The sequence below is a fragment of the Rhipicephalus sanguineus genome, unplaced genomic scaffold (genome assembly GCF_013339695.2).
Source record: "Rhipicephalus sanguineus isolate Rsan-2018 unplaced genomic scaffold, BIME_Rsan_1.4 Seq24, whole genome shotgun sequence".
NCBI classification, from domain to species: Eukaryota; Metazoa; Arthropoda; class Arachnida; order Ixodida; family Ixodidae; genus Rhipicephalus; species Rhipicephalus sanguineus.
This window is the reverse complement of record NW_023614843.1, coordinates 37,106-53,206: the sequence shown is the minus strand read 5'-3', so window position 1 is coordinate 53,206 and position 16,101 is coordinate 37,106. Positions and strand designations below refer to the sequence as shown.

Sequence of the window (16,101 nt, the reverse complement as noted above, 5' to 3'; positions counted from 1 at the left end):
CTGTTCTAGGCCGTATTTCTTTCCGTGTACACTGAGCCCACATCAGTGTTTCGCATCTCTGTTCGAGTATGAAACTCGCATTGCAGAGCACAGCGTGGAATACACTGACTGAGCGTTCGCTGCGAGCCCCACGGGAATCCCACTCGAAACTGCTTTCGAATCCCAGTGTTGTGCACGTCTGTTGTCCCGCATTTTGTGATACGGCCCGTCGACATTAAGTCAACATCATGTTTACTTTTACACTCACCCAACCGTAAAAAAATTTATTAAATATATTTCGAGCATGTCGACTGCCACGTGTCAAAATAGCGGCACTTCGGATTGCCAAATCGCGTCTGCGAACGAGTTCATTACATGGCGCAAGCGGTTTTGCTCAAGTGCAACGAAGCAAGAGAATCCAGTTTCGAAAAGTGCTGTGCAACTGCCCGCGCACCGGTGTAGGGTACGCTGCGCTGTTGGTTCCGCGTACTTGAAAATTAAAGTTTCTGGCAGCACTAACTATCGACACCTAGCTGTTCGTAACAGTCGTAAATATCATGCACATTGAATCAACTGTCAGTGATGTAGAGGTCGCCACTCGACGACAACATGGGAAAGTTGGAGGGCTTCGGGTTTGTAAACAAGATCCTTGCGATGAGCACTGCCCACGGCAAAGACTATTGCTTCTCCTGGGAAGTGTTGCTAGGTTTGGCTATATATAGCCAAATTGGCCTACAGAACAAAAAAAACATGGCTGATCCCTCTGCCATAACACGAAAGTGAAACGTGGCTTCACAGACGTAGTTGAAGGTTTGTTGGGCATTATTTCACCCCAACGGCGAAGGAATGAATGTTATAGCAACAAATTGTAATGCCACGCGAAGAACGGCAAGCAGCTCAAAACTTGCAACGCGCTGCTCAAGCAGAAAGGACGCACGGAACGAACATGCACAGGATGAGCGCGAACTGTCACATTTGTAACTTATTTTTGTGTGAGCAGCGCGCTCCTTTCGCAAAAGCGGCCGCTGCAGTGAGCGAAGTGACCTTTGTGCTCTCAACGCAAACTGGCGATGAGAGCACAAGGCGTACAAACCACCGCCATCAAGAGATTAGCGCGCGCACGATCGACCACGCCCTGTAGAGGCGCGCACTCATCGCGACGTGTGGGGCGTCGATCTTTGAAGCGCGCTCTTCGAGCCCTTCGCGCCATCTCGCTAGTGATAACGAAAACACGCTGATGTACCACTCATCCCTCAGTACCGCCACCGGCAAATGGTGTATATACATAGCTAGTCGTTAGCATGGCGAAGAACGTGCCGTTTGCGGCCCTAATCGTTTCGCGCCGCGCGCTGCGGAGCGAGGGGTCGAAGTTCGACTACCGGTGACGGAACTTTTCCTTGTAGTTTTTTCTTTGCCATCTGTTAGTCTTTATATTTTACAACGTCATATCCGTGAGGGAAATACGTCTGTGGAGCTGTGGTGGACCCCGGCATAAAACACTTGTTAAAAAAATAAATCAAAAAATTACGCCATGGTGAGCGAATTGGCTACGTGGCTATTATTGGGCTACAGGAAATTTGACAATTGGTTTGTGTTTGGGCTACTGGAAAACTCCACATTTCAGCACTGAAATTTAACCACTTAGCACTGGAACGATTAATGAACATCAACCTCTCCACACCAAGCCATCTAGAACAGAACAAAATTATCCCAGAATGGGGAATGTCGCAAGAAATATTTCGCTGTCTGATACGTCGATAAAATATCTATGCTCACAGGTCGTAGTTGGCGCCACCCTTTTTATGTTGTACCTGTCCATAACGTGAAAAAATACAGTTGTTACTAACTGGCCGTCGATTACAAAACATCGAAAAAAAAAGCCTTTGTAGGCAATTCCCAAGGTATTCACTCTTTCGGGTCGTTTCAGCAAGTATGCATCATAATACCGATCACCAACCTTCCCAATTATTCGTCACCGTACAACTATTATGCAGCGTTTATAACCACTCCTGAGCTTTTCCGACGTCGAGCTGCATATATTTGGTCGTAACGAACTACCTGCGAGATTTATAGGTTGAAACAATCATCGGTGTGACTGGGGGAAAGCTCCGCGCAACAAAATTTGTCGCAGAACCTTGTACCACCATGACCTACGCCGATAATCCGTAGCGATGCCTTTTGGTGTTCTACGCGCTTCGCAGAGCGACGGTCTGTCTGAGACGACATCAAAGGGTTCAGCCGGCCGTGAACATTGGATTATAAGACTAGCTCGTAAGCGAGGACAACGCATCGCTGAAAAATACCTGCCCTGTGGACTTTCACTGTACCAGGAAGAAAATCAAACATTTTCTATATGCGCCGCCACCACAACGGGGAATCGCTTTAGCAAACACCCCAAGAACTAGGTTCAGGTATATATATAAAGCCCGTCTCAACATTGACACACTTCGATGCCTTGCATTCTGTGAAGCAAAACACCAGCTCTGAAATTGCGCCGTATGTAGCACTCTGATTCCATCTTGCAATGGCTTCCATTGCAGGAAGCGTGTATGTATAAAAGCAGGCGTCGCGTTTTCCTTGGACAGCGAGTAATGTGTGAACCCGGTGCGGCGAGGGTGTTCCCCCTGTCGCTACTTCGGTCTGTCTCAGAAGACAAGGGGAGGTAAATATACACGAACGTTTATTGAAGTATAGCAAAAATATAATATTAGACGGATGCAGTGTCGCTTTAGTCATGCATGTTTTGCAATGATTGGTTGCGGAAAATTAGTGCCGTATAATTCATTGGGTCAAGGAATGAAAATGGCTACATTAGCTACGAAATGTTCTGCTCTTCTTTTAGCTATGGCTATCTTTCGGCTACACTTTCTCAAAATTCTGGCTATACCACTCTTTGGGACACTGCTCGTAGGTAACTGAAACAGATCCCGCGGTCGTCGTCGGTCGGGGAACGTCAATCCCGTGATGAGCTTTTAACCTTTTAATTATTTGGAACAAAAGCTACGCTTGTTCGCTCGTTTCAATATATATTTCAATTTCTATATATATATATATATATATATATATATATATATATATATATATATATATATATATATATATATATATATATATAGAAAATGTATTAATAGAAAAGGAACATTCATGGAAGCCTAGCCCTCGGTCGACAGACAACTTGACCAGGTTTATAAAGGACTTTTGTCAGTCCATGTCTCCCAATGCTCGATAGATGATACCTGCCTCGTTTTGTTAAGGGGCTGTGATGCACAGTTCCACATTATGTGTGTTGGCCTTCCGACACACCACAGGTGGTCGGCCCTCTAGCGAGTGGGGAACATGGTGTCAAAGTAAGAACGAAACTGTCGGGAAAATTTATTTAAATATGCCGCTATAGAGCACATAAGATCACTTTGGCGAAAATAGCTAAAAATGCGGCTGGTACAAGTCTTCTAACATGTCACAGTGCGCTGCAGTTTTTTTTCCCTCACTTACTAAGCGACTCAATGTTTCTTTAAAAAGAGAAACTGCTCAATGACCACACTTTAATGCACACTCTAAGCCTGTCTTCTAGTAGAGTCGGCATCTTGAGGCTCAAATAACTGCTGTACATAAGTGCTTAGTATGTTCACGAAATAAAAGAACCGTATGAGTACGCCAGAAGAAACTAATACGAGCTGAAATCGAACAGTGGTATGGTGCTGAAACCGTACTTTGGGCAGCTTGCAAATATTTTATCACCAACTCTTTCTCCTTTCTTTTTTCTGCTGAGACAACAGTTAAGCAGTGCAAAGCTCTTAAGTGAGTTTTATCAAGTACGTCCATCTGTATACATTCCGCCATGGTCGCCCCCCCTTGCTCACACTAGCTTTATTGTATAACAAAAAATGAACATTTTTAACACGAGAGTGTTTTATGCCGGGGTACACCAAGACTTCACTGACGTATTCACGTCACGGAAATGACGTCGGTAAAATGCATACGATCAGATGGCAAAGAAAACCAAAGAAAGTTTCGTTGACGGGAGTGGAGTCCATGACCTATCGATCCGCGACAATAGCTGCCGGGAGCTCTACCAGCTGCGTTATCGTCAGACATGCAGGAGGCTTCACAAACGCGCCCGTTATCTCTCACACTCACTTTCCTGTCACAGTGGCTTTAGTTGGCGGGGTGGTGTCGCCATCTAGGTGCGGTAAAGTGAAGTTATGCGTCATGACACTAACGAGCGCCGACTGGCAGCACTACGGTAGCCTCAGCGCAGCGGAGGCTTTCGCTCCAATATTGTAGGAAACTCTATCATGGTCGGTGAAATGCGGTGTGCGCAGTGATTTGATTCGGTGACGACACAGTTACGTAATTTGCCTTTCGCGTTAGCGTGTGACGCCTCCTCGCCGCGCCAGCGTAGGACAGCTTCCAAACGGACCAGCGGTGTTTTCCCGCTGCCTACTGCTATAAAATAAATATAGCATTCAGTGGTTTCCTACATTATGAAAGTTAATGAAGAAAAATATTAGATAAGCCAAGCCTGTATTATTGGGCGAAAGTCAAGAGTTTCAGTGCTAAGTCAGGAGGCGGCAGGCGATACAAATTACTTCTGCGATCCTGTGACCCACGAATAATCTAAAGCAACGAATAATAGCTCAACAAAGCACGCAAGCATTTGGATCGCTTTCATGAACATCAAAGCTTCGCGGTGAAATTATACCACTACGCACTTAATGAGCTTCTTGGTTGAGTTTTGGACAGACTTTATTATGTACTGAATGGATAAACCAAAATATTACGAAAAGAATGCACGTAAATTTCGAATGATGTATCAAGGACATGGCGAACCCACAAAGCACTATACTTAGAAAAAAATGTACCGAATATCTCATGCGCAAAGAACCAATTCAATATCGCAGGGACCTTCGCAGCGCAAAAAAAAAAATGCTTACCTTCCTGTACGTGGTACTGATTCTACCACTGTTCCCGTGCAGCGGGTTGGCAATCCAAGCGTCTTAAGCTCCGCACCATAGCGGCACTGTAACACCACTACGAGGCCAGCCTGTACCCATTTGAAACCGCTGGGCGGGCGGCCGGCTGTGGGGATCGAACCCGGTACCTCCCGTATAGTAAGCTGACGCTCAAGCGTTTCGCCACCAGTGGTACTGATTCTATGTGAAGAAAAATATCATGAAGCTGTACGAAAAAAAGAAGCGGTGTAATTCGCCAGTTTCCTGACTGGCAGGCAGGATATCTACCCAAAATGCTTGAATAGTACTGGAAATATTATACAGATTGGCTTTCCAAAAATAGGGCGCGCTTTCCTTGGCAAAAGCAGTTGTGAATTCCTTGGTGTGTGATAATGATTTTGGGTTTGCATCATGCCACTGGTTTCGTTGTTTTGAAAGTTCTGTAGCATCCACGTATATCAAAGCAAAATGACAACGCAAGCAGCATCCTTTTTTTTTTAAATGCGAAGCATTTCTTAGCGAACTTCTGCGACTTTGAGCGTATCTATCTATCTATCTATCTATCTATCTATCTATCTATCTATCTATCTATCTATCTATCTATCTATCTATCTATCTATCTATCTATCTATCTATCTATCTATCTATCTATCTAGCCGCCTACGACTTTGTGCTCTCCTGGTCGCTTGGTTAATCGAATGTACACCAAAATTGGTATGACGTAACATGACTGTATGAAGAACATAAATGACAAGTCATAACATGAAAATCATGACACGCATGTCATGTACAGCATGATTTACATGCCACGCCCATGGTGCGCTGGCGGCCGTTTCGCTAGCTCTATATGCACCAAAATTGGTATCTTGCGGCTTGACTGTGTGACGAACATAAATGACACGAGTTAACATGAAAATCACGACACGCATGTCATGTACAGCATGACTTACGTGCTACGCTCATGGTGCGCTGGCGGCCGTTTCGCTACTTTTATCTACCCCGAAATTGGTATTGCGTGACGTGACTGTGAGACGAACATAAATAACACACGAGTTAACATGAAAATCATGACACGCATGTCATGTACAGCATGACTTACGTGCAACGCTCATGGTGCGCTGGTGGCCGCTTCGCTAGCTTTATATACACCAAAATTCGTATCTTGCGTCATGACTGTGTAACGAACATAAATAACACGAGTTAACATGAAAATCATGACACGCATGTCATGTACAGCATGACTTACGTGCCGCGCTCATGGGGCGCTGGCGGCCGTTTCGCTGGCTTGATCTATCCCGAAATTGGTATTGTGCGACGTGACTGTGTGACGAACATAAAAACACGAGTTAACATGAAAATCATGACACGCATGTCATGTGCAACATGACTTACGTGCCACACTCATGGTGCGCTGGCGGCCGTTTCGCTAGCTTGATATACACCCAAATTGGTATCTTGCGACGTGACTGTGTGACGAACATGAATAACACGAGTTAACATGAAAGTCATGACATGCATGTCATGTACAGCGTGACTTACGTACCACGCTCATGGTGCGCTGGCGGCCGTTTCGCTAGCTTGATTTACCCCGAAGTTGGTATTGCGCGACGTTACTGTGTGAGGAACCTAAATAATAGGAGTTTATATGAAAATCATGACACGCATTTTCCTTTGTGACATACAAGACGATGTATGCAGCTCTTTGCTGGCTGCTTCGCATTACATCGATTCCCACAATGCGTGGGATCTGCCGGCTTTTTTCAGTCTTATTCGCAATGCCCACGAACTATAGGTGGCGCACCATACTTTTCAAGATGGCGCCAGGAGGAGGGTCAACCCGTTTGTTAGCATAGGAACAGATAGTACGTGCGGTCGTACTACGTCCCGTGCCACTCTCACCGGATGAAGTCATGAGCTGCGCTGAATTAGATATGAGACTAAGATACTTTCCCAAACCATGGAAAGTGCTAAGTACTCGCCACTTCATTTTTTGCTGCGGTGTGAAAGGTTACATTTCAGCTCCGTTACCGTGCATAACGATGCTTTGCGAAATCCTGTGCGTGCTACATCAAACTGCATGAACTAGAATTGACGTATGAGCTGCACGGCACTCCGAGGGTAGTACGTACCGAGCCTACTGACGGATTTGTCGCAGTAGTAGGCCGCCAGCGAGTAGCGCACATCGCTGCTGCACGGGACCGCACGTTTAACGTGGTGATGGTTTGCGAACATAATACGCCGTCGTCATTACTTGTACAGTCGGGAACGCGGAGTTACGTCTTCAACAGAACGTGTCACAGCCATGCTGAGACTAGCCGTGTGCAATTCACTTCACTCGCAGGTTGCAGGCTCGATCAGCACGATCGAAACATGAATATCGAAAAGAATGCACGCGTATCCTTTTCGCAACGTCAAAGAAGTTAGCCGAGAGGCGTGGATTGTGGCCGTGACTGCACGTTCCATCGCTCTAACCCATTTCGCTTCGCTCGTCGAGCTCGAGCCTGTTAGCGGCACGCGGCGCTCATAATATCCACAGTAATTGTGACACATGCAATGCACAAAGGAACTATGCTTTTATTTTGATCTCGCTCAAGGATATTATACATTAAATACAATCAAAGTGACTTACGAGCGTGAAAGAACATTAACGCACGAGGGGACGTGAAGTGCAACTCGCTCCCCGTGATTTAGCAGCTTATCGTTCATCGTCGCTGTCACTGTCGGTGCTTTCACTTTCACAGTCTCTACGTCCAGTGAAAAATCCTCGTCGTCAAGATGGTTTCTTTCACATCACTGCTGAAAGCAATCTGAAGAATTTTCCCGCCGAACGACTTCGACTACACCGCGTCGTCACAACGATGTCTGGGCGCGGAGAACATTTTGCTAGTTTGCTCTCAGATCGGTCAATGAGCAAATCGCTTGCAGTGTGCTGCCACCTATCAACAAACGTACGAAAACAAGCGGCGCAGCGCTCTGGCTACGAAACGGACACACTGGCGAAGGACGGCGTGGAAAGTGTTCGCTCCACGAAAGGCGTGGAGCAGAGGCGTCCTCGAATGATTGAAACGTCGCTCGCACGATTAGTAACAGCGCTTTGCTGACAAACGATAGAAGCCCTATTTTAATGTATCGACAACTTGAGGTCGTCGCTCAGTTTTCAAGAGGACATCGCGAGCCCGCGCGACCTCCCGCGTACAGTTATGGGATTCATGCACTACAAGAAACACTGACCAATGCTATATGCAAGTAAAACAGAGTGAGCTTCAACTGAATATGTCAGACGATAACATTTAACTAACCTACGTCGCTACAGAAAGCCTCGCGAAGCTGATAGTACGCGTACGCTGTGGGCTAGCATTGAAAGCGCGAGTTGCCACGTATTTTCACGAAAACTTCGCGTCTCGCAAGAACGAATCAGATTTCTCGTATCACGGAGGGCCCGGTTTGTTCACTGATTCATGGGAACATGCAAAGTCGCAGTGTTCCTTCCTTGCCAACGCGTTAACACTGAGGTTAGCACAGCCGAACAAGGGGGGCGACTGCGTAGTGCTGCCATTTTATCGTCTACTAACCCTCTTCGAGAGGACGCTCTGAATTCCGCTTGGCGGCGCGACAGTCTATGGGCATTGCGAATACATCTAGCATGATAATTTGGAAACCAAATATGACAGTTCGTTGAGGCGACGGGGCTGTGGGAAAAGAAGTTCGATTATTTTTCTATTTTACTGCGTTTTTTCCACTATGTGAGGCATCGCTGTTTCTTCCTTTTCCTACCATGGCGAAAATAAACGCTTATGTGAGGAGTACAAACACAGGTGCCACTACTGCAGATCAATACAATCCTTTGGGAGTAATGCTCAGGCAGTGAAGCCATGATGCCAAGAAGAACATCCAGTAAAGCCTCTTAAGGTGCTTCAACAGATTCACTGGCACGGCATAATGAGGTTGCCAAGTTTACGCAAGAAGCAAATGTTTGTTCGAACACGTCGAAGCCAGATGTCCCTTGGGAAGTATTACGGCCGAAGTATTTTGACCGGAAAAAGTTCGGCAGATCCCACGCCTGGTGGGAAATCAGTATCATGCGAAGCCTTCAGCGAGTAAGTTGTCTATGCTGCATTTTTTGGTTTTGAGCCAAGCGTTACGACGTGTTTTTCTAGTGAAGTAGTGTGCACATCGTGGGCCTACCGGCACGTCGAGTCACTTTAGTCTGAATATATTCCGACTTATAGTCACTTATAGGAGATGATTTTCAAGGGCTCGTTTATCTTTGTTAGACACAATATAATGAGAACTAACAGACAAAACGCCAAGGAAAGTACAGGGGGTGTTAACTGTAGTATTTGGAATATGAATGTGAAGAAAGTAAAGTGGACGAAAAGATGACTTGCTGCCGGCAGGGGACCGAACCTGCGACCTTCGAATAACGCGTCCGATGCTCTACCACTGAGCTACGGCGGCGGTCATCCTCCCGTCACTTTCTGGGGTATATATGTTGATTTAAACCTAGGAGTGTTAGTCAGCGCCAGTCGCAGCCATGGCGGCGAGTGTGGAACACTCTTTTTTGCCTGTTGGCCTCACGTAGCACGTGATCTTTTTACGAGCTGGCAGCTGACCAATAATCCCTCGCATACTACCTGAAGGCATAAGTCTGCCAGGACGAGACCCTCGCTATGAATGAAGGAAAGGAGATGATTTTTCAAGGGCTCGTTTATCTTTGTTAGACACAATATTAATGAGAACTAACAGACAATAACGCCAAGGAAAGTACAGGGGGTGTTAACTGTAGTATTGGAATATGAATGGTGAAGAAAGTAAAGTGGACGAAAGATGACTTGCGCCGGCAGGGACCGAACCTGCGACCTTCGAATAACGCGTCCGATGCTCTACCACTGAGCTACGGCGGCGGTCATCCTCCCCGTCCACTTTCTGGGGTATATATGTTGATTTAAACCTAGGAGTTGTTAGTCAGCGCCAGTCGCAGCCATTGCGGCGAGTGTTGGAACACTCTTTTTTGCCTGTTGGCCTCACGTAGCACGTGATCTTTTTACGAGCTGGCAGCTGAACCAATAATCCCTCGCATACTACCTGAAGGCATTAAGTCTGCCAGGACGAGACCCTCCGCTATGAATGAAGGAAAGGAGATGATTTTTCAAGGGCTCGTTTATCTTTGTTAGACACAATATTAATGAGAACTAACAGACAATAACGCCAAGGAAAGTACAGGGGGTGTTACTGTAGTATTTGGAATATGAATGTGAAGAAAGTAAAGTGGTACGAAAAGATGACTTGCCGCCGGCAGGGACCGAACCTGCGACCTTCGAATAACGCGTCCGATGCTCTACCACTGTAGCTACGGCGGCGGTCCATCCCTCCCGTCCAATTTCTGGGTATATATGTTGATTTAAACCTAGGAGTGCTAGTCCGGCGCCAGTAGCAGCCATGGCGGCGAGTGTGGAAATCACTCTTTTTTGGCCTGTTGGCCTCAACGTAGCACGTGATCTTTTTACGAGCTGGCAGCTGACCAATAATGCCCTCGCATACTCCTGAGGCATTAAGTCTGCCAGACGAGACCCTCGCTATGAATAAGGACGGCGAGATGATTTTTCAAGGGCTCGTTGATCTTTTGTTAGACGACAATATTAATGAGAAACTAACAGACAATAACGCCAAGGGAAAGTACAGGGGGTGTTAACTGTAGTATTTGGAATATGAATGTGAAGAAGTAAAGTGGACGAAAAGATGACTTGCCGCCGGCAGGGACCGAACCTGCGCTGACTAACACTCCTAGGTTTAATCAACATATATACCCCGAAAGTGGACGGGAGGATGACCGCCGCCGTAGCTCAGTGGTAGAGCATCGGACGCGTTATTCGAAGGTCGCAGGTTCGGTCCCTGCCGGCGGGCAAGTCATCTTTTCGTCCACTTTACTTTCTTCACATTCATATTCCAAATACTACAGTTAACACACCCCCTGTACTTTCCTTGGCGTTATTGTCTGTTAGTTCTCATTATATTGTGTCTAAACAAAGATAAACGAGCCCTTGGAAAATCATCTCCTTTCCTTCATTCATAGCGAGGGTCTCGTCCTGGCAGACTTAATGCCTTCAGGTAGTATGCGAGGGATTATTGGTCAGCTGCCAGCTCGTAAAAGATCACGTGCTACGTGAGCGCCAACAGCAAAAAAAGAGTGTTCCACACTCGCCCCATGGCTGCGACTGGCGCTGACTAACACTCCTAGGTTTAATCAACAGAATATACCCCAGAAAGTGGACGGGAGGATGACCTGCCGCCGTAGCTCAGTGGTAGAGCATCGGAGCGCGTTATTCGAAGGTCGCAGGTTCGGTCCCTGCCGGCGGCAAGTCATCTATTTCGTCCACTTTACTTTCTTCACATTCATATTCCAAATACTACAGTTAACACCCCCTGTACTTTCCTTGGCGTTATGTGTCTGTTAGTTCTCATTATAAGTCACTTATAGAGTCACTTATAGTCTGATGTAACGTCAGCACTCATGTTACATCACGGACATCAGTATTATCGAAGTGAAATGCACTTTACGGTGCGATGTGTGAATGTCATGCGTAACATTGTTAGCGTATTCCTCCGGGGTCGGGCAGCGCCCTGAATATCGCTTGCTGAATCATAGGGGATACAAGTGAAATGTTCAAATAGAACTGCTATAAAAGCGAAGCCAACGCTGGAAGCACAACGGACGTAACTTGACATGACGCCTATATCGTAGGAGTACACATGTGAGTGTTATTGCTTTGGTTGTAAAATTAGATAGCCAGCACTACAACCACAACTGACATTACACGGACATTACTGCCAGAATAAGCTAGGTTTTTGCAAACAAGTTTCAAGACCTGGCGTGGCTCTTTGGTAGAATACCTGACTGCCACGCAGAATTGCTTGGGTTCGATTCCTGCTGGGATCCCGATTTTATCAGCGAAGCTGTTCTAGCTAGGCGTAAATTGTGTGACCGTGCCCGAAAACTATCATCATCATGACGGGTATGTGCCACAGAATTTGGGCAGATCCAAGTACTCACCGTTGCGGCGTGGCCTGTAATAACCCTGTGAACGAGTACCGAGAGAGAAAGAAAGAAAGAGAGAAACAAACAGAGAGACGGAAAAAAAGATATGAAGAGAAAGAATTCTTGTAGAAAAAAAATTGTTCACAACGCGGCATTCCAACCCTCGTATTCTCGATCCGAAGGCGAGCGTCTTAACCACTCGGCTATCCAGGCACGCTAGAAGGGCATAGCATAGCCTTGTATAGTGTAGCAAAGGGGTGGGAAAGGGAAGTGAGCGTGAGGAGGGATGTGATGGTGAAGAGACGGGAAAGGAGGAGGGGAGAGAGTAAAGCGTAGCACAGAAAGAGTGAGAAATAGAGAGAAAGAAATGCAGGAAGAAAAAGACAGAGCGAACATCAACGAAAGAGAGAGGAAGAAGTAGAGGGTGAGAGAAAAAAAGGTAGAAAGTAAGAGGAAGCAAGCATCGCGTCGTCTAGCGACCAGATAGCGCGCCACCTGACCAAGCCGCGCATTCGCAGTAGCTAAGCGATGCCCACCGACGGAGACACCTCGCGCAACCTTCGCTCATTAGTGCATAGTCTTGCTGCATACTCCCGAGGAGAAAGCCGTGCGTCTCGAAGCTTGACGTATGCTTCGACGGAGAGTACGAGCGGCGAAGTTCCCGTGCTTCGCTCTCCCAAGCTTTGCGCGGCTTAGTGCAAACTGCACGCAATTTCTTATTCCTTGCGTTCGTCGGGTCAACGCTCCCGATGTCGGTTTTTCTTAACGCCCTCGCATATAAATTACCAATGTCTGTTGTCGCCTTTCGTGGGTCGATATAAACTGCCAATCACCTGTGGCACATCCCCGTACACCGCAGCCGGTGGTAAACGTGTATATGCGACACGTGTCCTGAGGAAAGGGTTTGACGACGCATGCAGCAGGATTGTCACGTTATTCATGCCATGGCGATACAGTCATAGTCGTCAAACCCTCTTACTCTCCCATGCCAGTTTTTGTTTACGCCAAATTAAGGATGCGATCACGAGAGCACCTAGACGTAGGCGGCTACACTCTAAGAAAAGAAAAAAAAGAGTCAAAAGAGGGTCACATTCGGGTATACATTTGACCCCATTTGGAAGGCAGAAGCACAAAAAGAGAGCACTTCTGCGGGAGTCACAGGACTCTCGTGAAGCGCGTTTCGGTTGGCTTCCGTGGTGACGGCGCCGCCGTATACGCCATACATATCGCGCGTTTGTCGTTCGGCGCCGTCGTGGCGTCATCTGGCGCCATGGCTCGCCGACGCAGCCGGGCTCGCGCGGCGCCTCAGCCTCCTCACTATCTCCTCGCCTTTAGGAATGTGTTGCGTTGGTTGCGCAGGTTGCGTCAGTTGCCTGTCTTGTAGTTTTGTGTTCGAGCGAACATGCGCATCTTCGGTGGCGTTGACGCCAGGCTCCGTGCTCGAAGCGACGCTTGGAGGGCGGAATATTCATGAAGCTGCGGACACGGAAAACGTGCGCCTTACGTTGAGAGTACTGCTTTCGTAGGTACTAATTATACAGCTTTAGCTGGGCGTCTGCAGCAGCTCTGCAAAAGTAGGCTGCCAGCCACTTCCATCAGCAGCCTGCGTCCGCGGGGCTGTTGCGAATGCCCAACTAAAACTGCCACTTAACGAGTTGACACCGTTATGCGCGTTTGCTGTACACGCTCCCATGAAATGAGCGATGCAAACAATTATCAAGCGTCATTGTTTGCTGATCGCACATTGTCTACTTCTTAATGACATTTCCATCGACATTGAGTGTGTGGCATGCTTCCACGCGTGGGAACGTTAAAAAAAAAGTCAATGTACAGCTCACCTAGACGCGCTATAAATAATGGCTTTTGTTAGCTTAAAGACGGTAGTTTAAGATGCAGATATAGTACGATGCTTCCAGCGCGTTCGCAGCAGCCACTGAAAGGGGCCCTGCAACACTTTCCCAAGTAGCCATGGAATGACTTTACTAAAGGAACTTATTGCCGCACGAATCAAACGCCACAAAATTTTTCAGAATCCGTCCAGTACGAGCGGAGTTACAAAGATCTGTCGCACTTCTCTCGCCCTAACGAAGGCGCTGGAAGCTAAGCACGCGGGGATGACACGGGCGAAGAAGGTACGTCACGCGCGCCTCTTGACCTTGAGCACATTTTCTTTTTTTCGAACGCGTGGCGTACTTTCAAGCCATCGGGCGCGCGCGCGCGCGCGCGCGTGTGGGCGAGTGGCGCCCTCTCATGGCAGCCGCAGTAAACACCGATCGCGCCATGTTCAAATCAGCCAATGGCTTGGAACCTGCCTGTGACGCCGTAAGCAGCATTTTTTGTCGAGAGAAGAGGAAGCACTTTTTAGCTCACTTTGCGAATTTATTGTAAATCCCAGGCCGCGTGCTGCGCTATAATGTTTGGCTCGCGTGTTCTCGGGAGCCTCGACTACCGATCGGCAGCGTTTCCTGACCAAGCTGAAAAAGTGTTGTAGGGCCCCTTTAACTCGAGACTTTCGATGGCGCGCGTTGTTGCGGCCGCCGCCGTGCACTCTTTTCCCTCGTTTCTGTTTGCTGTTCTGTTTGCACATCACTATCACACAGTTTGGTTGGCTATACTCATACAAGCGTGTAAAAAAGGAATACATCAGCGGCTTAACTGGAAAACACAGAGAACCTTTTCGCACTTTCTAGATTACTTTGCTGGAAAAGGTGTGTTGTTTTGACGAGTTTCATTAAATAATGCTAAAATTGAACTATTCTTTTTTTGCAGCCGCTGGGCACAACGTGAGTATTATTGGACTTGCTTAAAATGAATACTTCACTATTTCCAACAGTAGTTGTGCAAAAGTAGAGGATGGGTCAATTGAGTAACTTAAAATAGTTTTGGAGTCGCTTGACGCTTCGGTGTGTCATTTGACCCCTGTAGGAGTGTTACTAGCAAGAGTCGTCCGACTCCCTCATAAGTGGTAATGTAATCCTTTGGATAAGAGTCCTTCCATTCTTCCTAGAGGGTCAGAGTAATCTCCTAGAGCGCGCCAACTCTGACCCACCAAGAGAGTCACCGTGACTCTTTAAAGAGAATCGTATACGTGGCAAGTCAAAACTCTCTGAAAAGAGTCACCTATACTCTTTTTTTTCTTTTAGTGTAGATAGATAGATAGATAGATAGATAGATAGATAGATAGATAGATAGATAGATAGATAGATAGATAGATAGATAGATAGATAGATAGATAGATAGATAGATAGATAGATAGATAGATAGATAGATAGATAGATAGATAGATAGATAGATAGATAGATAGATAGATAGATAGATAGATAGATAGATAGATAGATAGACAGATCTACATACACATGCATATGGTACATAAAAGTGAGAAACAGGTTGGAGGAACCTGGCCTGTCATTCATAGGAGACATAATATTTACACTAATTCATTCACAAGTAGATCCTTGATGTGACGCTTAAACTGAGATAATTACATGTTAAAGTTCAACAGATAGATAGAAACGCTCAATGTGTCTTGGGTTCGCAAAGAAATCCTTGGCATTTATTTTTACACAAAATTTTTATATTTTTAATATACTGAAAATTCAGCCAGTCCCATCATACAATAGCAATTTAATTGACATTTGTTACGCACCTAGCTCTTCAAAGCGCAATGAAAAGCTCTTTAGATGCGCAGTGGTTGCTTCCAACAGCGCATGGAAATTTTGTAAGCAGATTTTTTTCAACTCGGCAATTTTTTTTTTACAGTAGAAATACTGACTCCATTCAACCATGCATGAAAAGTCAGAACGACGCCCATAGCCCGCCTTGCAAATTGAGAACACAGAACAATAGGCGATCTTTTTACAGAATGAAGTGCTATATATCTTTGTGAACAATGCCGCATTTAAACTGAGGTGAAATGCTGGAGCCCCGTGTGCATAAATTTAGGTGCACATTAAATCGCAGGTGGTAGAAATTTCCGGAGCCTTCCACCACGGCGTCCCTCATAATCATATCGTGGTTGTGGGAGAGGCCAACAATTATTTTATTATAGACTGAGCGAACAATGACGCGTATTCAGCCACTTCTTAAAATAAAAAACTGCTGCAATAACGTAGTCAAGAGTTCGACGAAAGTTCG

At 46.4% G+C, this 16,101-nt stretch overlaps 1 non-coding gene across 1 annotated transcript; it reads left to right on the top strand.

Annotated features, from left to right (window-relative positions):
* The first annotated feature begins 11,216 nt into the window (after window positions 1-11,216).
* Trnar-gcg (transfer RNA arginine (anticodon GCG)) lies at window positions 11,217-11,289 on the top strand. Its single transcript has one exon. It is a non-coding gene; the product is annotated as a tRNA-Arg (tRNA).
* Window positions 11,290-16,101: the final 4,812 nt, after the last annotated feature.